Raw genomic sequence first — 26,560 nt, forward strand, 5'->3', positions numbered from 1 at the left:
AGAAAGAAGGAGAGTAAAGCTTATTATTTCATTACTAATAATTTGTACAAAGGACTGCAGAAGGAAAAAGGAAAAAAAAAAATAAAGTCCTTGGTTACAACACCTCACTGTCAAATGCCATTCTATTTCTATGGAACACAAGTGACATATTCATTCTAGTGACTTCCTACTGCAAATGGGTATAGTTAAAAGGTATTGGAATGGAACTGATCTACTTGGAGGTGAAAGTGTTCTCAAGTACCTGGGCTCACGGATGAAACCTGTTGCAGCATTATGGTGAAGACCCTTGAAAGTCCCTGGGAAAGTCTATCTTGTATCCCATGCAAAAGGTATAGCATCAGTAAAACCCACAGCAAAGAAGTATCCCTATTTCCCACAATTATAGTGAGAATTACCAGTAACTGTTCCCATCAGGATGGTCCTGACCCAAACTAGGATGTAAACCATCTAATGACAATGTAGGGTCTGGGTCTAACATGACTTGATGTAAACCATCTAATGACAATGTAGGGTCTGGGTCTAATATGGCTTGAATTTTATGCATGTCTTATGTATATATGTATATATATGCATGTGTGTGTGCATATATATGTATATTTAACAGATTACAGGAGGAGCTATGAATATTGTTGAAGATGGTGATAAACTCTGTCTAGTTCTTAAGAATAGATCAGTTTAGTTAAATAGCTGTTTCCCGTTCCAGGAGGTACCATTGCAGATGGGCTAGGTCTCAATATGTGATAAAGGTGAATAGGAGGCATTTTTATGGAAACAGAAGAAAAACAAAGGTTGATGTTGGGCACAATCTATCTTCAGTTTCAAAAGAAGGCAGTGGCAATCTGACACATTTTTCTCACTTGTGTCTCAAGGAATAAGCTTTAGCTTGTAGGGCCTCAGTAAAAAGGTAGCAGCAATTTTATTGAGTCCAAGTCAAAAAAAGGGAAAAATAAATTTAAAAGCATTAGTTTGGGGAATTGTTGCCCGGAAAAAATCAAGATACAATCCAAATTGCAGAGAAAAATAAAAAATCAAAAACAGTGGACAAGACTAGACTCTAACAATAGGTGTACTATAGTTTTTTTTTTTTTTTTTTGAAACACAAATTTTCTTTTTTCAGTCCCCATTTTTACTACAGGCAAATCATAGAACAAATTTATTTGTAAAACAAGTTTTAGTATTATTATATTTGGCCTGATTAGCCTCATTATTTGTATAAAGTGCAGCAAGAATAATTATTTGCCATATAGGCCCTTTTAAAAAAATTGACTTTGCTGGAATGCTATTTTTTAAAAAAATTGACTTTGCTGGATTAGACTTTTTAAAGCCTCGAGTTCAGCCATGGATTTATCTGCCTGCAGATATCTGTATGAATTGAGTAAATTCTTCTCCTTTCAAGATCCCATAAAAACTTGGAGCTCCTAGGCCTATCAGAAAGTGACATTTTTTACTTACCACAGGTCAGGAAAGCTATATAGGGACTATATAGACAAGAGGTGAGGCCAGTTTTACTTAGGGTTCTTTTATCAGCTCTATAAGTCAACTTTGATTCCTTAAAGCAGTCTGTTTATAACTGAAACCATGCCATTCCTGTCAATGCCTTGGTAAAATGACCAGTGCCTCCAATGGTGTCCTGTTTAAAAAAAAAAAAAAAAGACAGATTTTTATTAAACTTATACAAATAATTATACTGCCATAAATTAAGTATACTTACAAATAGTTTTCAAATTCTGGAGAAATCAGATAAAGGACAGAAATGTTTCAAATTTTTTTCACAAGAATATACTCTGGAAATCACTCAAAAGAAAAAGAAAGATTTTCTGGACTCTGAAAAACTAAAGAATTACCAATACTTTAAATAAAAGTCATAAAAAGATTATTTTGGCCTTCCATTAGTTCAGTCTGTGTAACTAACTTTTGTTCTGCTTGATATTCATGAACACATTAGCTCTTCATGGGAGTCTTGGAAGTTTTTTACTTTATTCTAATGTCATAATCTCAAAAGTTATCAGAAACCTGCCTTCAAGAGCACCTACCTATGGGATCAGAGTCCTATAGCTGATTATAAATCCACATTTTGAAAAGAATCAAAATAAAACAACAATTATGGATGAAACAATTTCAGAGCAGCCATGGTTGAAGACACAATTGACAAGGAAATTTCATCATCTCTGTGGCACATAATAATTTAACATAGCAATCATTATTACTGACAGCATATACTGAGACATATCAGACTTATAGGAACCTTATACAGTTTTGAGACAGATATTAGTAATACATTTATATGAATGTATAATGAATCCAATAAAGTTAAACATTATTTTATATTTCACAATGCTTCCTGCATGATTTTAATTTCCAAATAAGCCAAATATGTCTCTTTTAGACTTTAGGAGATGTAATATCTAAAAAGGTTAATGAGATCTAAAAAGGCTTAATTTAGAACTTGGAATTTCAATTTTGGAAGGTTTGTCATATATCAATGGCTTAAAACATCTGATAACACAAAATGGAATCACAGGTTATTCATTTAGCTGAAATGACAACTCAAAATATCAAAAGACAAAAACCTTTACTCACTGATAGAGGGGATACTCAGTTTTCTAAACAACAAACTTACATAGTTTGTATATTTGTCCCCACCCAAATCTCATGTTGAATTGTAATTCCCAGCATTGGAGGTGGGGCCTGGTGGGGGGTGATTAGATTATGGAGGTGGATTTCTCATGAATAGTTTAGCACCATCCCCTTGATGCTTTTCTCACAACAGTGAGTGAGTTCTCATGAGATCTGGCTGTTGAAAAGTGTGTGGCACCCACACTCTCTCTTGCTCTTGATCTGTGAGATGCCTCCTCCCTCTTTGCCTTCTGCCATGATTGTCAGCTTTCTGAGGCCTCCCTAGAAGCCCAGCAGATGCCAGCACCATACTTTTTATAAAGCTTGCAGAACCACGAGCCAATTAAACCTCTTTTCTTTATAAATTATCCAGTCTCAGGTATTTCTTTATAGCAAGAAAAGCCTAATATAAAGACCAAATAAAGAAATCACCAGGCCAACTAAATCTCTCTCTTCTCTCTTTCTGTCTTCTTTTTTCTTTTTTCTTTTTTTTTTTCTGTAGCTTACTCAAAAGGCAAAGAAAACCCTTTCATTATCTCTCAATGTTACATGAAAATTTTGTTTAAAAAAGAAAAACAAATTTCATCTTTGTATTGTTGCATTACTAACATTGAGGTTATATTTTTTCTTTTCTTTTTGTTTTTGAGACATAGTCTCACTCTGTCACCCAGGCTGGAGTGCAGTGGCATGATCTCAGCTCACTGCAACATTCACCTCCCAGGTTCAAGTGATTCTCATGCCTCAGCCTCCCCAGTAGCTGGGATCACAGGTGCATGCCAGCACACCTGGTTAATTTTTGTATTTTTAGTAGAGACAGGGTTTCACCATGTTTGCCAGGCTGGTCTTGAACTCCTGGCCTCATGGGATCCACCCTCCTTGGCCTCCCAAAGTGCCGGGATTATAGGCTTGAGCCACCATCCCTGGCCTAAACTTAATTTTTTATAAAATCTTGAAAGCCGGTCTATTAATTTGACCATAAGGTAAGATTTTTATAAACCCTTTGTTACTCTTTGTAATTTTTTGTTAAAGAGCAGATCAATGCTCTAAGAAACCTCTGTAATTTTGACACATGGGCACAGATTCTGGCCCTGCACTAGTGTCCTTTTATTTTAATGCTCAATTTATGGATATACAAAATAATATTCTTTAATTTTAGCCAACTTGTTCACACACAGAATTCATTTTATAAGATTAATCAGGCTGGGCACTGTGGCTCACACCTGTGTTCTTAACACTTTGGGAGGCTAAGTTGTGTGGATCATTTGAGGTCAGCAGTACAAGACCAGCCTGGCCAACATGGTGAAACCCCATCTCTACTAAAAATACAAAAATTAGCCGGGTGTGATGGCGCGTGCCTGTGATCCCAGCTACCAGGGAGGCTAAGGCAGGAAAATCACTTGAACCTGGTAGGCGGAGGTTGCAGTGAGCCAAGATTGTACCACTGCACTCCAGCCTGGGTGACAGAGTGAGACTCCATCTCAAAAAAAAAAAAAAAAAAAAAAAAAAAAAAAAAAAAAAAAATTAATCTTCTATAAACTTTGCATAACTTGCTTAAAATTGGTTTTATTCTTTTTCAAAAAATTTAAAACAATCTTTAAACATCTACACTAGGCAAAATTACTTTATCTTTAATAAAAAACCATGTTTCCATACCTTTTTATAACTTTTTACCAAGACATATTCTACTTTCTTTAGACAACTTGCATGTAAAACTGTTTTTCTAGTAGTCCCAATTACATATGTATAATGTAAACTCCTAGCAACTTTCATTCTTAGTGAAAGATATAGGAAGTAAGCAATTTTAATTATATACTAGGTGTAGAATCTAGGAGACAGGATAGAACTTCAGATAATGTTTGACTTTTTCCAGCATAGCCAGGGAGCATAAGTCCGTGTGTCCCCTGGCTTTACTTAGAATTTAATGGCTCCAAAACTGGTGAGTTCAACAATTTTTAAAATGTCATAGAAGCAGTTTGTGATCTTAAAACATCTAGCAAAGACAGTATCTGGCTTGCCTAATTCAGAGTAAGTGTCTAAATTCTGAAGACAACTTTATTTTATTTTACCAATAATCTTTACCACTCTCTTTATTTCCCAAAGATTACTAAAGTCACATGACATTTTAAAGCTTTCCTATTTTTCTAATAAAATATTTTGTTTAGCTGCTTATTTTATTTTGAGCCAATTAATTAGAGCTCTTTTCTATATTTTGGTAGTGAAATATCACACACACAATACATATAAATACACAGAGAGACAGACAGAGGCAGGTGATATGATTTTTCATTTGCCAGTTTTAAGTTTCTTCTTCTCATTTTAGATGATCAGTCTCTTGATTACCTGTTCCCTGTCCCAAACAATTGTCAGCCAGACAGCTTCAAATTTACATTTTTATAGAAATATTTATTAGGTGAAATAAAATATAGAACTCATATTTGATTTAGAGTGAGGAAAAATGGTGTGGGTAAAAGTTCAGTCAAGACAGCCGATGAAGGCAGACACTCTTACAAATGGAAATTTTCTAAAAGATCTAAGTTTCTTAATTGGATTATTGGCTTTAAGGTGGAAACTTTTAAGGAACAGGGCCAGGAAACATGCATTTTGTAGGGCTAACAAGTAGGCACAGCTGGAAGGCCAACAGACCTCCCCAAATCAAGGATCTCATTTTTCCACCAAATCCTGGGTCCCCCAAAGAGGGAAATGTTACAGGATAGATAGTGCAATGCTTTCATATTGTATCCCATCAAAAGGACATTTCTGTGAGGCTGGTGAGCAACACAAAGCCAATCAGCCCATTCTATAATCAGCCCATCCCCCATTCCATACCTTCCAGTTGTCCAAGAGCAAACTCTGCTTATTTAAATGCCCAATGAAAGTTGCATGGCCCTGTAAGAAGAATTATTTATTATAACTGCCATCAGTCATTTTACAAAGTATATTTTTAAATCTAGCTATTACATATCAAAGTCAAACTTTTCTCATAATGCCAAGTAATTTCTGGTCCCCCCACCCCACAAAGTAAAAAAGATTAGATAAAAGAGGAAGGAACAACAGGCAGGAGTATATGGAGAATCGGACAGAATTCTGCTGACTAAGAAGTGTTTAAAGAGAGAGAGCAGGGTCTTTAAAACAATATATGTCCTAAATATCAGTTTTAAGTAAGTCGACTTTCAACTATAAAGCTCTCAAAATAAAATCCTTTCAAATCTTTTATTACCAGATTTTAGCTAGGAAAAGCAGCCAATATTTCTGGCATTTGAATTTTTTTTCCTTCAATTTTGAATGAATTTTTACCATTTACATTTTAGTTAGAAGTGGCTGAACTGTATAAGAAAAACAAAATCTCAGTACTAGTAACTTAATAATAGCAGATTCGAAGTAGGCAGAAAAGAAAAGAAATAAAGAAAGATAATGCCCCAAATGTAAATGGTACACACTCACACAGTCACAGTTTCAAATGGTGCTCTCCCAAACAAGTCCCCACTCAAGGGGCTGGGTAAAGTGCCTGGAAACCTCCTCCGTCCTGATCACAAATGGCTCCAAGAGTAGCTGAGTCCAAACAGAGCAAAGCTCCAGTGGCATCACAAACACAAATAGTGTACATGCCCAAACTGTGTTGTGAGCAGCTAAGTCTAAGCAGACCAGAGCCCAAGCAATACCACCCAAAAAGACAGAGCTAAGCTGGGTGCACACCAGCTGCCTCATTCAGTTTCCAAAGTTTGTCAGCTTACTCAGAGGTCACTTTCTTTGTACCAGCGAAGTGCAGAAGCCAGCTAGTGCCATGGCGGACAGAGCAGGGAGGCTCCCCAGGACAAAAGTGTCCTGTCGGTTTTGGGGGAAATTCCACAGGGTTTCGGCCATAGTGTCTGCGAGCTATAAGCAGCTGGTGCTCACAGGCAGCCCCCTGGCCCATTTGGCAGCATGAAGCCAGACTGACAGACTAGGATCACCCAGAACACACAGCTTCCCTGTACAGGACTCCAAAAATTGTAACTGAATGCATATTTGGCCGCTTGTCACTTGCAGAATCAAGTAACAAGGACAAAGTGCGATAGAAAGAAAGTGAAGTGACTTTATGTTCCATTGTTGACAGTGGGAAGTAATTCAGGCTCCTGCTTTAATGAAACCACTTTAAAATTCTCAGGCAAAATGCTAGAGCTTAAGAAGGGAAAGTTTGGTATGGAGGAAATGCGCGAGTGGGGGGTGGCAAGGTGACTTGTTCTGATGACTTATCTTGAGTTATTGCCCCAAATTGTGAATGAGCTGGTGCCATCTCAGGTTCGACCAGGTTGTAAATTAGCTGCAGCCCTGAAGTAATCTCCTGGTGGGGGATAATTCCATAGGCACCTGGATTGTCTCAAGATTCAATCTCTGGAACTTCTAAGCAAACATAATTAGATAAGCTAGGAATGCAAGGGAGTGCCTGGTGGAAAGAAGGAGAGTAAAGGATATTATTTTATTACTAAAAAGTTAATAGAAAAGGATTGAAGAAGAAAAAGGAAAAAAACCTTAAAAATAGGATACTTAGTTATAAGAAAACTCAACTTCAGTACCATATAACACAAATTTAAGATGGGTTTATCTGGCTTATTCCCTCCCGTCAACTCAGCTACTTTGTCTATGTTGGGAACAGAGAAATTACATTTAAGATACCTGGCCTAATTGCACCAGAAATATGGGATGGATACCCAAAGAACAGTATTTCCACACCATTATATTACAAAATACTCACTGGCCTGCCACTGAATAGACACAACAACTGAGTATTTCTTGGTTAGCTTCAAATGGAAAGTTTTGGCCATGTGGCACTAGTATATGGACATGGCTACCCCCAGGATGGATAGGACAATGTTCTTTGGGTTATGCTTGGGCACAAGATCAAATAGTTCATACCCTATCAAAACCTGCAAATTTTCCTCATTTACAATCCTGCTGGGCTTGTTCTGTGTTCCATTGGTATGTTCATTTAGCTTCCATCTTCATCCCACAACTGGATATTTCAGACTGTGTTTTAGCATGTAGAGGCCCTGATCAATTATACACAAAAGGCTCTAAATGATAGCCACATCAGTACTTTGTTATTACACAATGAAGTTGCTGTTACAAGAAAGGCTGTATTGCACAAGCTTTAGACACACCCACTGCAGCCCAAGTTACCATCATAAAAACTGAATGTTGGGTCTCTGTCCTAGATGAATCTAATAACATCAGTAAATTAGTGGCTGATATGCAAACCCCAATAACCAACTTTTCAGATCCCAAATCTTCTCTAAATGACTAGCTAAGTAGATGGGTTGGATCTTGGATAACTTAACAGCAAAAGCTGTTACTTATTCTAGGAATTGTAATTGTATATTGTGCTTTGTTCTGGTTTTGTCTACACTGTTGTTACAGCATTTCTTTAAAATGGAGTCAACATGTGACTGAAAAGACTAAAATAATGGTCACCCAAATAATTGCATAAATTGAAGACATAGCTATTTAGCCTGACACACAAAATCACTTTCTTTATGTTGACTTAAACTCAGCCTATACTACATCAGCTTACAGCTGGTTTAATCATCCTTTGCTATGGGACATGACATCCTAGGAATGAGCCTTCCTAGTGACGTGGGATCAAAATTTCTCAACATAAAAGGAGTCCAACCATTAAATTCATCTATGATGTTTTCTTCAAAAAGTTCTTGAAGAACTTTCCTCCAAAAAGAAGAAAAATGTAAAAATAAATAATCCAAATTGAAGGTGTTGAAACTCTAAAATTATTTTGAACCTTAAAGGGATGTGATTATGGGTCTGCGTCACATAACAGACAGCTGTAACCTTTGTTTCTCTAGTTATAGGTTAAGCCTCCTTCCTCACCTGCATTGTTTTGTGTTAATAAAATGACAGGAATGACAGAAGGGCACCAAGGAAGACCCCTTCCTTCTTCTCTGTTGATCTTCATTATAAATTAACCTCCCTCTCACCTTTCTCACACAAAGACTTCATGACTATCACATTGTCTTAAGATGGAATGTTAAACACACTCTTTTACACTGGAAAGGAAATGAAAATCAGCTATGAATAAAACAAGCCATACAGAAAAGAAAACAAACTGTAACTAATTAATTTGTTATAACTCTTAAACCAGTATATAGGAAATAAAATCCTGTTAAATTTCTTTGTCTTCTTCCTATATAAGCAAAAACTTGACTTTTAACTTCAGAGCACTGATCCTATTTCTCTGAAATCTGTGTGTCCCAGCATGGCCATTCCCAGCTTTTCTCTTGACTAAACTCTTTAAAACTAGATTCTGACCCTTTTTATTATTTCATATTAACAAATACCTCTTTATGACAGAACAACACAGAAAGACAAAGACAAAAGAAAAGACTATTTCTGGGAGGAAAAAGACAAGATGAATTTTCATACCGAAAAGTATACCAGAGTTGCTACACCTAAGACTAGGCTCACAAATCCTTTTCCTCCATTAATCAAGACTTTCAGCTAGGTACGGTGGCTCACTCCTATAATACCAGCTCTTTGGGAAGCTCAGGCGGGTGCATCACCTGAGGTCAGGTGTTTGAGACCAGCCTGGCCAACATGGCAAAATCCCATCTCTACTAAAACCACAAGAATTAGCACCACCACTACGTAGTGGTGGTGCATGGCTGTAATCTCAGCTACTTGGGAGGCTGAGGCACATGAATTGCTTAAACCTGGGAGGCAGAGGTTGCAGTGAGCTGAGATCACACCACTGCACTTTTGGCAACAGAGTAAGGCTCTGTCTCAAAAAAAAAAAAAAGACTTTGGAGAGGAAAAGGGACAGCGACTTTTACTGTCTACTGGATCAGATTGCACAAAGAGACGCTTGGAGACTGGCTGTTAAGGATTTCTTATCCTACTGGTTTTTTGAGTCCTGGGCTCCCTTGACTGTGGCTTCCAGAAGAACAGAGCAGTTTTGTTATCCTGCTCACAGTGCAAAACTGTAGGGGCCAAGGGAAACTTCCGCTGCATCCTCTAAAAGTTCACTGAAAATCAACTGACAAAAGGCAGATTAATAGGAGAAAAAGCATAAAAATTTATTAACATGTGGGTGAGGGAATCAAACAGTGATTACCCCAATCTCCTAATGGGATACAGAAGCTTCTATACCTTTTTCATAAGGGAGGAAGGATATAGGGAATGTAGCCAGTTCTTTTAAGGGGTGGTAAATGATTATTAGGGAAAATGAATGAACCAAGGATACAGAAATGAGCTTGTAAATGATGATTATCTTTAGAATGTGAGGTGGAGAGGCAGGTATTATCTTGTGGAAAAGTTTATCCAGGTGTGGTTACATTCTTCAATCTTCTTTTCTGCTGTAGATAATGAGGTAACAGGGAGGGAACAGGCAATTGCATTTCTTTTTTTTTTTTTTTTTTTTTTTTTTTTTTTTTTTTTTGAGACGGAGTCTCACGCTGTTGCCCAGGCTGAAGTGCAGTGGCGCGATCTCGGCTCACTGCAAGCTCCGCCTCCCGGGTTCCCGCCATTCTCCTGCCTCAGCCTCCTGAGTAGCTGGGACTACAGGCGCCCGCCACCGCGCCCGGCTAATTTTTTGTATTTTTAGTAGAGACGGGGTTTCACTGTGGTCTCGATCTCCTGACCTTGTGATCCGCCTGCCTCGGCCTCCCAAAGTGCTGGGATTACAGGCTTGAGCCACCGCGCCCGGCCAATTGTATTTCTTTTGGCAAGAAGCTTTCTTGGTTAGACAAGGAAATTTCAGAGACAGTCCCTCTCTTTGCTGGGTAGAGGAAGGAGGAGAAAAGACAAGGTTAGAGGGACCTTGATTCTGAGGCTTATTTCTGAATCCTTTCAATTTTGTTTCTTTTTCCTTTTTATTGAGATGGGGAGTCTCACTATGTCGCCCAGGCTGGTCTCAAACTCCTGGGCTCCAGCAGTCCTCCCACCTCGGCCTCCCAAAGTGCCAGGACTATAGGTGTCAGCCACTGCACTGGGTCTCAATTTTCAAGAGCATGCAATATGCCCAAGTGCCATATTTGGGGGAATCATTTTCTATATCCCAAACTCTTTCTATTTCTGGGTGTCTATTTATGTATCTGTCAGGATACTCTATTAAGCTATGGCAACAAACTAACACAAGGTCTCAGCGACTTTATACAACAAAGATCTATGTCTGGCTCATGTTACATGCCCTTTGCCAGTCAGCCAGGAGCTCTGTTTTGTGTCCCTGTCATCCTGACTTGGATCCATGCTAAAGGAGCAGCCACCATCTAGAACATTGTGTAGCCTTGGCAAAGGGAAAAGAGAGAAAGGTGAATCATGCTTCCTTTTAGCAACTTCACAGAGAAGTGGTGCACATCACTTATATTTTATTGGCAAGACAAAGTTCAAGTGGGTGGATGTGATATTGTGAATTATATATTTGGTTTTTGTCCCCATTTCCTGGCATACAGCTCCTAAAAGTGATAAGAGTTAGCTCCTGGAGTGATAAGAATGCCTTTTATATGCTAATGATGACTAGTGTCTAGCAGCCCCTAAATAGCTTCGGTACAGGGACTGGTCATAGGAGAGACCTAGGCCTGACTAGAGAGTTGGGACTTTCAGTCCCATCCTGTAGCCTCCTGGGAGGGGAGAAGGGCTGAAGGTGGAGTTGACACCTATGGGCATTAATGTAATCAATCATGCCTATGTAATGAAGCCTCCATAAAAACCCAAAACGACTGGGTTTGGGGAGCTTCCACACAGCTGAACACATGGAGGTGCCTGGAGGAGACAGAGGACATGAAATTGCTTCACGTGGGGAAAGAATTGCTTCGTGTGAGGAAAACCCGTGTACAATTGGTGGCAGAAGTGTTGCGTTGAGTGACTGAGAGTAGAGAGTAGTGAAAACACTTCGTTATTTCTCTATCCTATAGCAGAGAAGCAAACTCTTGCCATTGTCTGGAGGGAGAGAATAATCCAAATGGCGACTGCAGGGATCTGCTCTGGGAACATCTCCATAGCAAGGCATAGAGATCATCGTTATTCCTGTTAAAGGCAGAAGAGAGGGTGACACTCCACTGTGTGAATGTTTATCCAACCAGTGTCCAAATGATGGGCGTTAGGCATAAATCATTTTGCTTTTTTTTTTTTTTTTTTTTTTTGAGACGGAGTTTCACTCTTGTTGTCCAGGCTAGAGTTCAATGGCGTGATCTCGGCTCACAGCAACCTCTGCCTCCCTGGTTCAAGCGATTCTCCTGCGTCAACCTCCCAGGTAGCTGGGATTACAGGCATGCACCACCATGCCAGGCTAATTTTGTATTTTTAGTAGAGACAGGGTTTCCCCCTGTTGGTCAGGCTGATCTCAAACTCCCAACCTCAGGTGATCCTCCTGCCTTGGCCTCTCAAAGTGTTGGGATTACAGGCAGGCGTGAGCCACCACCCCCAGCCTTCATTTTGCATTTTCGTGAATGTATCTTTGTCTATTTCTAAATTTTTCTTGTATTTTTAGCCTAATCTAATATTTTTGCATTTTAATAGTTTTGATTTAAATTGCTTACACTCATAGTGAAATTGGTATATTTTTCTATATTTCTGATACCTTTAAGGTGTCCTGCTTTTTATTCTTCTTTGTTGTTTACTTTTTTTGTTGTTGTATACTATATGTTCATCTTACATAGGCTATGTTTCATTTATTTTCTTTTTTGAAGTAACATAGATATTAGAAATCATGCTTTAAATCATTAGTTTGAAACCATTTGCTTTCAAATGTATCCAGTAATAACAAATGTATATCAGGATAAAACAGTATTGTGATACCTTTGAAACAATAACTTTTATTGTTTTATCACAAAGTATTCTTTAAATATAAATATGTTTTTAATTCTGTGATTCAACCTTTGCTCATTTTATTTGGAATTTATAGTTCTAGGTTATTATTGTAATATTCCCTCCATTATATCAACAACCACCCCCCAACACACACACCCTGAACCATTTTTGTCTTTGTCTTCAATTTGTTAACCATACCTACAATGGTCTTTTTCTCAATATTAAAGGACTTCTGAATAGGTTGCACCTTCTCCTTTCCTGAATTTTTGGTTTAGAATCATCTATCTACAGTACATCTTACAGGATTTTGTTGTTTTTTCTTTTTTTCTTTTACTTTGTTTCTTCAAGTAGAGGGAAGAAGGGTAATCTCAAGCTTTGGTTGCACACTATTTTCTGGTTCTACTCTGACCTCTTTAAACACTCTGTTTCCCTGTACTTCCCCCAAAACGTTGGTGTCCTCTGGCATGCTGGCCTTAACGCTCTTCCTTCCTCCTCCTTTGGGAGGTCTTTTTTACATTCAGGGCTGCAGCTACTTCCCAACTCTGATGAGAACCCAGGGACCTGTATCTCTAAACAGACACGTCCTCCCAAGTACCCTGTAAGTGTTTCCCAAGTCCTTCCAGACATTCTTGTCTGGAGAGTTGAGAATAGTGCGAATCCAACATTTCATTCTTTCCTAAATCTGCCCTTGCTCCTGTTTTACCCTCGTTGAAGTCAAATAAAATATAGAAATGAATCTCAACAGTTAAAACATTTTATTTGAGAAGCAAGAATTGAGATTCAGGGCAAACACACAGACAATGTGATCTTAGGTATGTTCAAAGAACAAAGAGAAGGCTGGGAGTTCCATTAGAAACAGAAATGTCAGGCATTGTTTTTAAAAGAAAGCTCGTAGGCACTAGAGAAGCTTTAGGGAGCTAGCCAGCTCTGATTGGCAAGAGATGGTGGTGGTAACGCCAGTCAGAGACACAGCACGTGGTTTCAGCCGCTGGGCTTGTGGAAAATTTAATTACTGGAGCCGTGTCATGTGCCGTGAGTGCTTTTTTCCCTGGTCCCTTGACTCTGATTTGCTTGGGTATGACAAGAATGACTCAATTTGTAAAATTAACATTCACATCTTCCTTTAGATCATCACCATCTTTCAAGTTATGCAAGTTAAAGTCCCATAAAATCATTTAAAATCCTCTGAATTCTTCTCTAACATGTCCTGTCCAATAAGTTCCTAAATCCTGTCAAGCCACTCCTTGGTGTCTGATATGGTTTGGCTCTGTCCCCACCCAAATCTCACCTTGAATTGTAGCTCCCATAATCCCCATGTGTTGTGGGAGGGACGGGCAGGAGGTAATTGAATCATGGAGGCAGGTCTTTCCCATGCTGCTCTCATGATAGCGAATAAGGCTCACGAAATCTGATGGTTTTATAAAAGGTGGTTCCCTTGCACATGTTTTCTTGCTTGCCACCAGGTAAGACATGCCTTTGCTCCTCCTTCGCCTTCCGCCATCATTGTGAGGCCTCTCCAGCCATGTGGAACTGTGAGTCCATCAAACCTCTTTTTCTTCATAAATTACCCAGTCTCGGGTATTTCTTCATAGCAGTATGAAAATATAGTGTCCAATGCCACTGCCTTCTTTCCATTCCCACAGTTGGCTCTGCACTGGATCTGCCTTTACCTAGAAATCATTTCTCAATTTAGGTTCCCTTTCCTCACTCTTTTACTGATCTAATGTTTAATATCTAGAGTTCTGACTAAGACCATCAGTCATAAATACTCGACAATCTGGCATAGAAAGTCTTTATTTATTTATTTTGAGACAGAGTCTCACTCTGTTGCCCAGGCTGGAGTGCAGTGGTTCAACCTCAGCTCACTGCACCCTTCGCCTCCCGGGATCAAGCAATTCTCCTGCCTCAGTCTCCCAAGTAGCTGGGATTACAGGCACATACCACCACATCCGGCTAATTTTGGTATTTTTAATAGAGATAGGGTTTCGCCATGTTGGCCAGGCTGGTCTTGAACTCCTGACCTCAGGTGATCCACCCGCCTCAGCCTCCCAAAGTACTGGGATTACAGGAGTGAGCCACCGCACCCAGCCAAAGGCTTTTATAATATGATACCCACCTGCATTTAAAATGAGTATTTCAAAAGCCACCTCTTCCATAAGCCATTCTTGATGCCACTCATCAACTGATGTGGTGTTTCCTGTATACAAAACTATATCACTTTTTAAAACAAGTACACTTTTAAAATTTTATAATGGTTTCAGATTGCAGAGAAGTTGAAAAGAGAGTACAGAGAGTTCCCACAGACCCCTCATCCAGTTTCTTCTACTATTAACAACTTACATTAGTACAGTGCATTTTTTACCTTTGAACCAATATTGGTACATTATTATTGATAAAAATTTATACTTTGTTTGGATTTCTTTAGTTTTGTGTAACATTCTGTTGCTGTTGTTTCTGAGAGATGAGGTCTCTCTATGTTTCCCAGGCTAGAGTGTAGTGGCTATTAACAGGCACCATCATAACGCACTACAACTCTGAACTCCTGGCCTCGGGTAGTTATCCCACCTCAGCCTCCTGAGTAGCTAGGACTACAAGCATGTGCCACCATACCTGGTTTCAATGTCCTTTTGCTGTTCCAAGATCTGATTTAGGATATCACATTATGTTTAGTTATTATGTCTCCTTAGGCTCTGTAATGGTTAACTTTGTGTCAGCTTGACTGGGCCATGGAGTGCCCAGATATTTGGTTTAACATTATTCTGAATGTTTCTATGAGGGTGTTTTTGAATGAGATAAACATTTAAATTGGAAAACTGAGTAAAGCAGATGGTCTACATAATATAGGTAAGCATCATCCAATCAATTAAAGACCTGAATGGACCAAAAGACTAACCCTCCGCCAAGTAAGAGAATTTCTCCTGCCTGACGGCCTTCAAACTGGACGTTGTCCCTTCCTGATTTTCCAGGCAACCTCCTAGCCTTCAGACTTGAACTGGGCTATGGGTTCTGCAGACTTCGGCCTTGCCAGCCTTCGTAATCACAAGTTTCTCTGGAGAATTCTAATACAGGCTCCTCTTAGCTAAAATGGTTTCTCAGGCTTTCCTGGTTTCTGATGATCTTTGAGGAAGAGATACCCCTCAAGCTGGGTTTGTTTAATGTCTTTTCTTATTATCACACCAGCATTACACGTCTTTGGGAGGGAAACCTCAGAGGTGAAGTGCCTTTCCCTCATATAGTACTCTTACTATAAGAGTACACATTTTTCAGTATGAGTTATTATTAATAATATTAGCCTCAATCACTTGGCCAAGGTAGTTTTTTCCAGACTTCTTTACAGTAAACTTACTTCCCCCCGCACCATCTTTTCACACTTTGCTCTTTGAAAGCAAGTCACTAAGCACACACTCACTCAAGGGGTAAAGAAGTAGACTCCATGTCCTTGAAGGGAAATTACCTACATCAACTATTTGGATTCTTCTACATGTGAGATTTATCTCTTATTTTCATTTGTTTATTTATTCAAACATTTATTTATTTATGTTGCCCAGGCTGGAGTGCAGTGGAGTGATCTCAGCTCACTGCAACCTCTGCCTCCTGGGTTCAAGCATCCTGGCATCCTGGCTCCTTCATCATGTGGTTTTAGATATCAGAGTATTCACTTCCAGCCATGCAGAGAGAGGAGAGTAAGATTGGAGTATCTCACAGGAGACTTTAGGGGCCAGCTGAAACTGGTCACTTTACTTCCATCCTCATTCTACTGGCTAGAACAAGTCATGTGACCCATTGAGAGAAGAGGAGCTTGGGAAATGCAGTTTTGCTGTACTAGGATAAAAAAGAAAGGAATAGGTCAACACAGAGCATTGTCTCTGCCAACAGTTTCATAGTACATTTGTGGAAAGTCTTGAGGAACAGTGCTATAAAAAGACTTTTGAAATGACTGAAGAGTTGCATTCATTTCAAGCTGTTGTTATTCTCTGTTTTAGGAATGGGAGATAACTGTTTTACTTTAACCCTGAACATTTCCCTTGCAACGTTCTCTGGCATTTGGAAGTCCTCCAAGCCCCTCATCATTTTTCAACAGCCAGGCTTCCCGCAGTGCCTGCTCACAGTTTCCTCAAGGTCGAGTCTCTTAGAGGAACATAAGTTCAGCTGCTCCTCTTAGAGGGCGCAGTGAATCATCCCTTTTAGCAAATATAGAATTCCCTGTGACCTCTGCAAATGGTCCCACTATGTCTGCTGCTGAGCCAAAAGCAGGAAAGCCAGAGACTGAGTAATTTATTGCAAGCAACCATCACTATTTATCCCAGGCCCAATGGGAGTCAGACAGAGGAAATAGCTCTGCTAATTACATCTGGGAAAGATTAGTGGCTTTAAAGTCAGAAAACATGAGCTTGACATCTGGTTCCTCTACCCATTGAGTGATCTTGGGCAAGTCTTTGATGCTAAAAATACATTAAGCACCTACTATAAGCCAAGTACATAGGGACAGGAGTTGTAAAAATAAATTGCAGGAAGTCAAATAACTTACTGTAATACAATATGGGACATGTTCTCTCACTTCCTCTATGTGTCTGTCTTGGCCCTTGGTGGAAAGGACTTCTGTCCACGTTGTAGCCACTGCCTATTCCAGCAGCTGGAGGCTTCTCCTGCTGCCCTCACCAGTCAAACTGATGCCTCACAAACTGATGCCTGTTTCTTTACATTGCTGACTTCCAAGTCAAGATCTCGCAAGGGTGAGTTACCTGGGAATACATAGATCATAAGCCTGTGGTTTAGTTGTACAGAAGGCCAGAAAAGAGGGGAATGCACATTTTCAAATTTCCCAAAAGGATGTTTTAAAATGTGTGGGGCAGGCAGAAAATATGGCAGATAGAAAGATTTCCGAATGGTACTGAAGGGCCATTTGATGTTGGCGATCATGCTTTTGTTTTAGTATGATTGTATAAATCTCTCCCAGCTGTGCCAGGCAAAACAAGAAAGGAACAGAGAAAAGGAATTGTTGGTTTGATCCTGAGTTTAGGATGTTGGGATAGTAGCAGAAGAAAGGTAAGGCTACCAGGATGCCAAGTAGCTCTGAAAGAGGTAAATGGAGTGATAGAGTTCTCCATGAATTTGAAGAGCAGGTGGTAATGACAGAGAATATTTTATGGGAATTTAAGATTGTAGGCATTGTGAAGTTCTGGGTAATGACCTAATGTAGAAACATGGATAATATTCACGCAGTTTGCACTGTGTGGGGATGGTTCTAATGCCCTATCCAAGTTGGGGAAAATATGACATGACCATTGGGCATGGTAGCATGCACTTGTAGTCCCACCTATGCAGGAGGCTGAGATGAGAGGACTGCTTTAAGGCAGGAATTTGAGGCTGCAAGGTGCTATTATTATACCTGTGAATAGCCACTGCACTCCAACTTTGGCAACATAGCAAGACCCTATCTATAAAAAATAAATAAAATGGCACAACCAATTTGCAAGGATCTCAGGATGCAGGCATTTTGGCAGTAGTGCCACATGTTTGCCATTACTGATGTTAAGTGTGGCCACAAAAGGGTGGGTAATGAGAAGTGGTGGTTGATCGAGCAGGAGCACCATCATCTCGGACAAACACCACCACTTTAAATTCCAGCTCCCTTTCCAGCCTCATGCATTTCAAGGAAATCACTTCTCTTCTAACTACAAGCAGCCAGAAAGAGCAGACAGTAAAACACAGATAAGACAGCGTGGGCACAGAGGGAGGTTGGGGAAAAGCACAACAAAAAAGCAAAAAACAAAAAAACACAGAAGCAGTCCAAGCCTCTGATAAGCTCTCCCAACCTGAATCATTAAAAACTCTTAGTCTATAAGAGAGTGTGCCTCTGACTTAACTTGGCCAGTAGCCTCCTCTCAGGTTTATTTTCTCTAAAATAAATCTGTCTTGACTGGCAAGCCACCTTTCATGTTTCTTTCCTCTTTCTTTAATTCTTACAGTGGTGAAGAAAACAAAGAGTTCAGAGGACAAATGTTACGAGCCTAGGGTGTTTCTAGGCCTCAAGACATGAGCACTAGGCTGTTCTGGTGGTATAATAGGACTTGACTGGCAGACTGTTGTTCAGGTGCCGATGTTCTCAGTGAATGAGGAAAAGTGGCCAGGGGATCTGCAGCACAGACATAGGGTTAGATAACCAAAGGTGGGGGGGTTAAGCATGTGGAAGAAGAGAAAGCAAAATGCAGGACTAGGAGAAAGAGATGTTGCCCAGACATGGACAGGGAGAGAGGGTTCTTTTAAGAGGATAGGATAGAGGAAGATTCATTAGAATGAAGTAAAGGATTCCAGAAGATGATGGAGAAAGAATAGTGCAGAATTAAAAAGAATTATGTAAGAAGACACAGAATAGTAAACTCAAAATTAGATGATAAGAGAGCTTTGCATTGTGGGCCACTAGTAGCCAAAGGTGAGAGGGATTCTGAACAGGTGCAGGTAGGACTCTATGTCTTCTTTCAGGGAATGTGGCAAGGATTTTTTCCCTGAGGAGCTAGCATCTTAGGCTGCCTGTGGTGGTCAGGAGCCTCTCCTCCCCTTCTTACATTGTGCATTATTCCATTCTCATACTGCTATAAAGATACTCCCTTAGACTGGGTAATTTATAAAGGAAAGAGGTTTAATTTACTCCCTATACCACATAACTGGGGAAGCCTCAGGAAACTTACAATCACGGTGGAAGGTGAAGGGGAAGAAAGGCACGTCTTCCCAAGGCAGCAGGAGAAAGAGAGCGCCTACCACATGGTCAGGCTACAAATTTTCCAAACTTGAATGCTCTGCTTCCCTTTTAAACATAAGTTTCAATTTCAAACCATCTCTTTGTGAGCCCATATAACTGAATGCTTTCAGAATAAGCCAGGTAGCTTCTTGAATGCTTTGCTGCTTAGAAATTTCTTCTGCCAGATACACTAAATCATCTCTCTCAAGTTCAAAGTTCCACAGATCTCTAGGGCAGGGGCAAAATGCCACCAGCCTCTTTGCTAAAGCATACCAAGAGTGACCTTTACTCCAATTCCCAGTAAATTTCTCATTTCCATCTAAGACCACTTCAGCCTGGACTTCATTGTCCACATCACGATCAGCATTTTGGTCAAAACCGTTCAGCAAGTCTCTAGAAAGCACCAAATTTTCCTACATCTTCCTGTCTTCTCCTGAGCCCTCCAAACTGTTCCAAACTCTACCTGTTATCTAGTCCCAAAGTCAATTCCACATTTTCAGGTTATCTTTATAGCAGTACCCCACTCTCAGTACCAATTCTCTGTATTAGTCCTTTCTTGCACTGTTATAAAGATACTACCTGAGAGTGGGTAATTTATAAAGGAAAGAGGTTTAATTGACTCACAGTTCCGCATGGCGGGGAGGCCTCGGGAAGCTTACAATCATAGCAGAAGGTGAAAGGGAAGTAAGGCATATTTTCACAAGGCGGCAGGAGAGACAGAGTGTGCAGGGGAACCTGCCACTTTTAAAACCATAAGATTTCATGAGAATTCCCTCATATCATGAGAACAGTAGGGGGGAACCACCCTCATGATCCCATCACCTCCCACCAGGCTCCTCCTTTGACACAGGAAGGATTACAATTTCGAATGAGATTTGGGTGGAAACACAGAGCCAAATTATATCACATAGCAAGGACAAGAATGTCTCAATCTTAGAGGATCGTTGTGACACTCAGTGTCACAATGGTGTCCAGGAAAGAAAGCATCCAACAGCCACATTTCCCAGGTCTCTAATGCAGGGTACCATTGAGAGGCAGTTTTCACAGTCACAGAATCCTTTCCTTGAGTGTCTCCTAGCTCTGTCTTTCTTCTTTTGTCACAAGATCTTAGGGCAGATTGCATGTCTTCCATGAAGTCAATATGGCCACTCTTCTGTGCCCCTGTGACCCACTCTGTGCTCTGTAGACCCACCTGTGCTTCTATGGGTCACAGCTCCTGGGACCATAAAGGTCACTGGTGGCCTCACGTTGGTCACCATGTACATGCTCCTGGTTGTTCATTTGTCAGAACTTTTTCCAGTGTGGAACTAGCCTCTCTTACACTCCAACCTTGTGTTGACATAATTTTTGTTGTTGTTATTAGGCTATGAGACAGAACAGATTTTGCTTTAGTTTTCTGGCATCATCCTCTGAGGTGACATCTTCTCTTGACTCATTCAGCTTATTTCAATCACCTTCTCCTTAAGAACTAGGCTCAAGTCCCTCAGGGACTGGCCAGGAGATAGCTAAGTGACAACCTGAGGTTCTGCACACACCACTCTCTATTCCTTAGACAAAGGTTTATGAGGCTAAAGCAAAGGGAAGTAAGGCATTCTGATGAGAGGGAGCTATAAGAGGAGGCTGGCGTGGACAGTTTTCATGGCATGAGGAGTCCAGATCAAAAGGAATATAGTAAAGAGCTAGGAGCTTCTCTGGGGCAGCACCTCATTAGAGAGTGAGGGTTACAGTGTCAGCCTCTCAGAAGTTGGATATTCTTTCTAATGCAGAGTTGTTCAGATCACTGGTGATTATCTAATAATAACTAAAATCACCCAAGACTAGGCATAAAATCATGCCATCACCATACTCAGTATACTAGGAAGTTCCCATACCCCCTCAAAATTTTCTTTTTGTAGTAAGCCCCTCCCACAACCCTCAACCCCTGACAACCACTGATCTCTTCTCCATCCGTATAGTTTTGCCTTTTCCAGAATGCCATGCAATACTGATATGGTTTGGATTGGTGTTCCCACCCAAATCTCATGTCAAATTGTAATCCCCAATGTTAGAAGAGGGGCCTGGTAGGAGGTGATTGGATCATGGGGGCAGATTTCCCACTTGCTGTTCTAATGCCAGTGAGTGGGTTCTCATGAGATCTGGTTGTTTAAAAGCATGTAGCCCCTCCCTCTTCTGTCTCTTTCTCCTTCTCCAGCCGTGTAAGAGTGCCTGCTTCCCTTAGAAAGTATCCTGAGACCTCTCCAGCCACGTTACCTGAACAGCTGCAGAAACGTGAGCCAATTAAACCTCTTTTCTTGTAAATTACCCAGTCTCAGGTAGAGCTTCTTAGCAGTGCAAAAATGGATGAATACAAATATGTAGCCTTTTGAATCAGGCTCACTCAGCAATATGCGTTTAAAATTCATCCACGTTGTTGAGTGGATCAGTAGTTCTTCCTTTTTATTGCTAAGTAATATTTCACTGTACAGATACACCACAGGATTCCCCAACTGAAGGATATGGAGAAGAGTAATTGCAGCCACTTTGGTAAATAATCTATCATGTATACTAATTAACTGACTTAAACAGTTTTATGTTCTTTCCTTGTACAAAAAGTCACACAAATGTAGAGAAGAAAACAAAATGAATCCTAAGATAGTCTTCACTTAGCTTCAACAATTATCAAGATTCTTTCCATCTATCCCTTTTTACTTTAGTCTTTCTTGTTGAAATATATTAAAGCAAATCTTAGATATGAGAGTGAAATATGTAGAGATTATTCCATTTGACTCTCCAAAAGTTATGAATGTTTTTCATATAACTTTAATGTATCAGTATTTTTTTCTATAAAAGGCCAAATAATAACTGCTTTTGGCTTTGTGAGCTCTGAGTTCTTTCTCAAAATTACTGAATTCTGCTGTTATAAAAAGAAAGCAGCCTTAGACTACTCATAAACAAACAAGCATGACTGTAGTCTACCAAAACTTTATTTGCTGAAACAGGCAGCAGGCCCTAGTTTGACAAATGCAATCTAATCTCCAGTCCATGATGAAATTTTCCAGATTGCTTCAAAAATGTATTTTACTGTTTTTTTCTCTCCAAACCTTGTTTGGATTATGTTTTTAAATGATTTTAAAGTTTCTAACATAAATAACTTACATACCCATATTTTTCAGTGCATATTAATTCTGCTATCACTAGAATTTCTTCCTTGAAAAAGAACTATTTTATAAAATAAGCAATATGTATTTAACACTGAGAAAATTAGAAAAAAAACAATAAGCAAAAGGTAAGTCCTTCATAATCCTATCACCCAGAAATAACCATTGTTAATATTTTGGTGTATGTACCTCGTTTTGTTTTTTTTTTTTTTCCTTTGAGATGGAGTCTCGTTCTGTTGCCCAGGCTGGAGTGCAACAGCGTGATCTTGGCTGACTGCAACCTCCGCCTCCCAAGCTCAAGTGATTCTCCTGCCTCAGCCTCCTGAGTAACTGGGACTACAGGTGAGCACCACCACACCTGGCTGATTTTTTGTATTTTTACTAGAGATGGGGTTTCTCCATGTTGACCAGGCTGGTCTCGAACTCCTGACCTCAGGTGATCCACCCGCCTTGGCCTCCCAAAATGCTGGGACAACAGGCGTGGGTCACCACACCCAACCTGATGTATATACTTCTAAATGTAGATCTGTTTATAGAGACTGTTATACAGATATTCATCCACAGTAAAATTTTAAATTAGCAAGGGATCCAGCTATATATATTATCACTTGTTTGTTTCACTTCTATATTATAACATAAACATATTTTCATGCTGTAATGATCCTTTTACAGGTGGTGCAGATGATTGTGTGATAGGTGGGCTTCATTATTTACTTGCAACTTACTTATCTCATACTCTCATATTAGCTGCAGATGTAGGAATTAGAATCCTGAGTGCAACTCTTCCTGCCATCTTTCAGTGCCGCCACTATGGTGTGCATGAATGTCCTGGCTGATGTTCTCAAGAGCATCAGTGCTGCCAAAAAGAGAGGCAAACACCAGGTTCTTACTAGGACATGCTCTCAGGTTGTTGTCCAGTTTCTAACTGTGATGACGAAGCATGGCTACATTGTGAATTTGAAATCCTTGAGGATCACAGAGCTGGGAAAATTGTTGTCAACCTCACAGGCAGGTTAAACAAATGTGAAGCGATTAGTTCCAGATTTGATGTGCAACTCAAAGATCTAGAAAAATGACTAATAATCTGCTTCCATCCTGCCAGTTTGGTTTCCTTGTACTGATAACCTTAGCTGGTATCATGGGCCATGAAGAAGCAAGACGATAACACACAGGAGAGAAAATCCTGGGATTTTTTCTAGGGATCTAATATAACTTTTTGTTGTTGTTGTTGTTGTTGTTGTTGTTTTAAGACAGAGTCTCACTCTGTTACCCAGGCTGGAGTGCAGTAGCATGGTCTCAGCTCACTGCAGCCTTGACCTCCCAGGCTCAAGCGATCCCCTGCCTCAGCCTCCTGAGTAACTGGGGCTACAGGCAGGCATTACCTCTCCCAGCTAATTTTTGTATTTTTAGTAGAGATGAGGTCTCCCATGTTGCCCAGGCTGGTCTTGAACTCCTGAAGTCCAGCAGTCTGCCTGCCTCAGCCTCCTAGTGTGTTGGAATTACAGGCATAAGCCATTGTGTCCAGCCAGCATACAATACACATTTATAAATAAAATGCCTCAGTGGAAAAAAAAAATTCTGAGCACAGCTCTCCACCAGTGCCAAAACTTATCTTGCAGAGTTTAGCCTCATGACTGGAAAGAAAAATCTTTTAATATTGATAGGTGCAGGAGCTGGGTGCTCACACACATCGCTGACAGCACAGTAGTCATCAGGTCACCAGGGGTTTGGAGAGTCCCCGCTGTTCTCTGCATCATCCCTGACTGTGCTGTTGCTGTGTGTGCATCAGTTCCAGGGACCTGTCTGTTGCTAGGGTGCATCAAACAGGCTTGATCTTGGCCAACCACAAAACACCGTCCTGGAGTTCTCAGAGTTTTTAGTTCCTATCCTGTGGACGGCTCAAGATTCTACAAACCATGAAACATGTAAGGATGAGGGAGGCCTCCTGGCCAGAATTCGGGAGAGGGTGCAAATGTGGTATGCAGACTCCAGAGGTAGGGGAAGAACCAAGCCCTTGTCTTTCACAGCTGGGAAGCAGGTAGCCTGGGGCAAGTTTTCAAGCCCATGTCACCCTCCACCTGGAAATAGACTCAGGGATGTCGGGGGGAAGCTGGGGGAGGCCTGTGACTGCCGGCTTTCCTCCACTTCCCTGGCAACCTGCATGACTCAGCAGAGGTAGCCATAATCCTCCTAGGTATTCAACTCCAGTGACCTGAGTATCTCACCCCATACTCCACAGCAGCTGCAGCAAGACCCACCCAATGAAAGTCTGATCTCAGACACGCCTAGACCTGTGCCTACTTGATGGTCCTTCCCTACCCACCCTGGTAATGGAAGACAAAGAGCATATAATTGTGGGAGTTCTAGGGTCCTGACCACCACCGGTTCCTCTCCATACTACTATGGCTGATGCTCTCTGGAAAGCACTACCTCCCGGCAGGAGGCCAACCAGCACAAAAATAGCCCATTAAACCACCAAAGCTGAGAACCCTCACAGAGTCCATTGCACCCCACCGCCACCTCCACTAGAACAGGCACTGGTATCCATGGCTGAGAGTCCCATAGATGGTTTACATCACAGGACTCTGTGTAGACAACCCCTAGTACCAGCCCAGAGCCGGGTAGACTCACTGGGTGGCTAGACCCAGAAGAGAGACAACGATCACTGCAATTTGGCTCACAGGAAGCCGCATCCATAGGAAAAGGGGGAGAGTACCGCATAAAGGGAACACCCTGCGGGACAAAAGAATCTGAACAACAGCATTCAGCGCTTGACCTTCCCTCTGACAGTCTTACCCAAATGAGAAGGAACAGAAAACTAACCCTGGTAATATGAGAAAACAAGGCTCTTTAAAAGCCCCCCAAAAATCATACTAGTTCACCAGCAATGGATCCAAACTGAGAAGAAATCCCTGATTTACCTGAAAAAGAAAAGGAATTCAGGAGGCTGGTTATTAAGCAGGGAGGCACAAGAGAAAGGTGAAGCCCAGTGCAATGAAATGCAAAAAAAAGGGTACAAAAATGTGAAGGGAGAAATATTCAAGGAAATAGATAGCTTAAAGAAAAAACAATAAAAAATTCAGGAACCTTTGGACATACTTTTAGAAATGCGAACTGCTCTGGAAAGTCTCAGCAATAGAATTGAACATGTAGAAGAAAGAAATTCAGAGATCAAAGACAAGGTCTTCAAATTAACCCAGTCCAACAAAGAAAATGAAAGCATAAGAAAATATGAACAAAGCCTCCAAGAAGTCTGGGATTATGTTAAATGAACAAACCTAAGAATAATTGGTGTTCCTGAGGAAGAAGAGAATTCTAAAAGCTTGGAAACATACTTGGGGGAACAATCGAGGAAAACTTCCCCAGCCTTGTGAGATACCTAAACAGCCAAATACAAGAAACACGAAGAACACCTGGGAAATTCATCACAACAAGATCATCACCTAGGCATATTGTCATCAGGTTATCCAAAGTTAAGATGAAGGAAAGAAACTTAAAAGCTGTGAGACAGAAGCACCAGGTAATGTATAAAGGAAAACCTACCAGATTAACAGCAGATTTCACAGCAGAAATCCTACAAGCCAGAACGGACTGGGGCCCTACCTTCAGTCTCCTCAAACAAAACAATTATCAGCCAAGAATTTTGTATCCAGTGAAACTAAGCAACATACATGAAGGAAAGATACAGCCTTTTTCAGACAAACAAATGCTGAGAGAATTCACCATTACCATGCCACCACTACAAGAACTGCTAAAAGGAGCTCTAAATATTAAAACAAATCCTGGAAACACATCCAAACAGAACCTCTTTAAAGCATAAGTTGTCTGGGCATGGTGGCTCATACCTTTAATCCCAGCACTTTGGGAGGCTGAGGCAGGTGGACCACCTGAGGTCAGGAGTTTAAAACCAGACTGGCCAACATAGTGAAACCCTGTCTCTACCAAAAATACAAAAAATCACCAGATGCAGTGGCAGGCACCTGTAATCTCAGTTACTTGGGAGGCTGAGGCGGGAGAATTGCTTGAACCCAGGAGGCAGACGTTGCAGTCAGCCAAGACTGCACCACTGCTCTCCAGCCTAGGTGACAGAGTGAGACTCCATCTCAATAAAAATAAATAAATAAATAAATAAATAAATAAATAAATAAAGTTTGAATAAATAAGTAAATGAAAATGAGAGATAAATCTCACATACAGAAGAATCCAAATAATTGATATAGGTAATTTCCCTTCAAGGAGGTGGAGTCTACTTCCTTACCCCTTGAGTCAGTATGTG

The 26,560-nt window shown here is 40.5% G+C and overlaps 1 protein-coding gene across 1 annotated transcript in view; it reads right to left on the reverse strand.

The window, feature by feature from the left end:
• Nucleotides 1–26,560, reverse strand: part of LOC139362851 (uncharacterized) — a 183,966-nt gene that overhangs the window by 15,498 nt on the left and 141,908 nt on the right. Inside the window, exons 10-11 of the mRNA XM_071095099.1 lie at nt 5,443–5,502; nt 1,453–1,630 (exon numbers count right to left, since the gene is read on the reverse strand). The gene's annotated coding sequence lies outside the window, so the exon portion shown is untranslated. The remainder of the gene's footprint in view (nt 1–1,452; nt 1,631–5,442; nt 5,503–26,560) is intronic.

Source organism: Macaca nemestrina, chromosome 4, assembly GCF_043159975.1.
Source record: "Macaca nemestrina isolate mMacNem1 chromosome 4, mMacNem.hap1, whole genome shotgun sequence".
Lineage (NCBI taxonomy): Eukaryota > Metazoa > Chordata > Mammalia > Primates > Cercopithecidae > Macaca > Macaca nemestrina.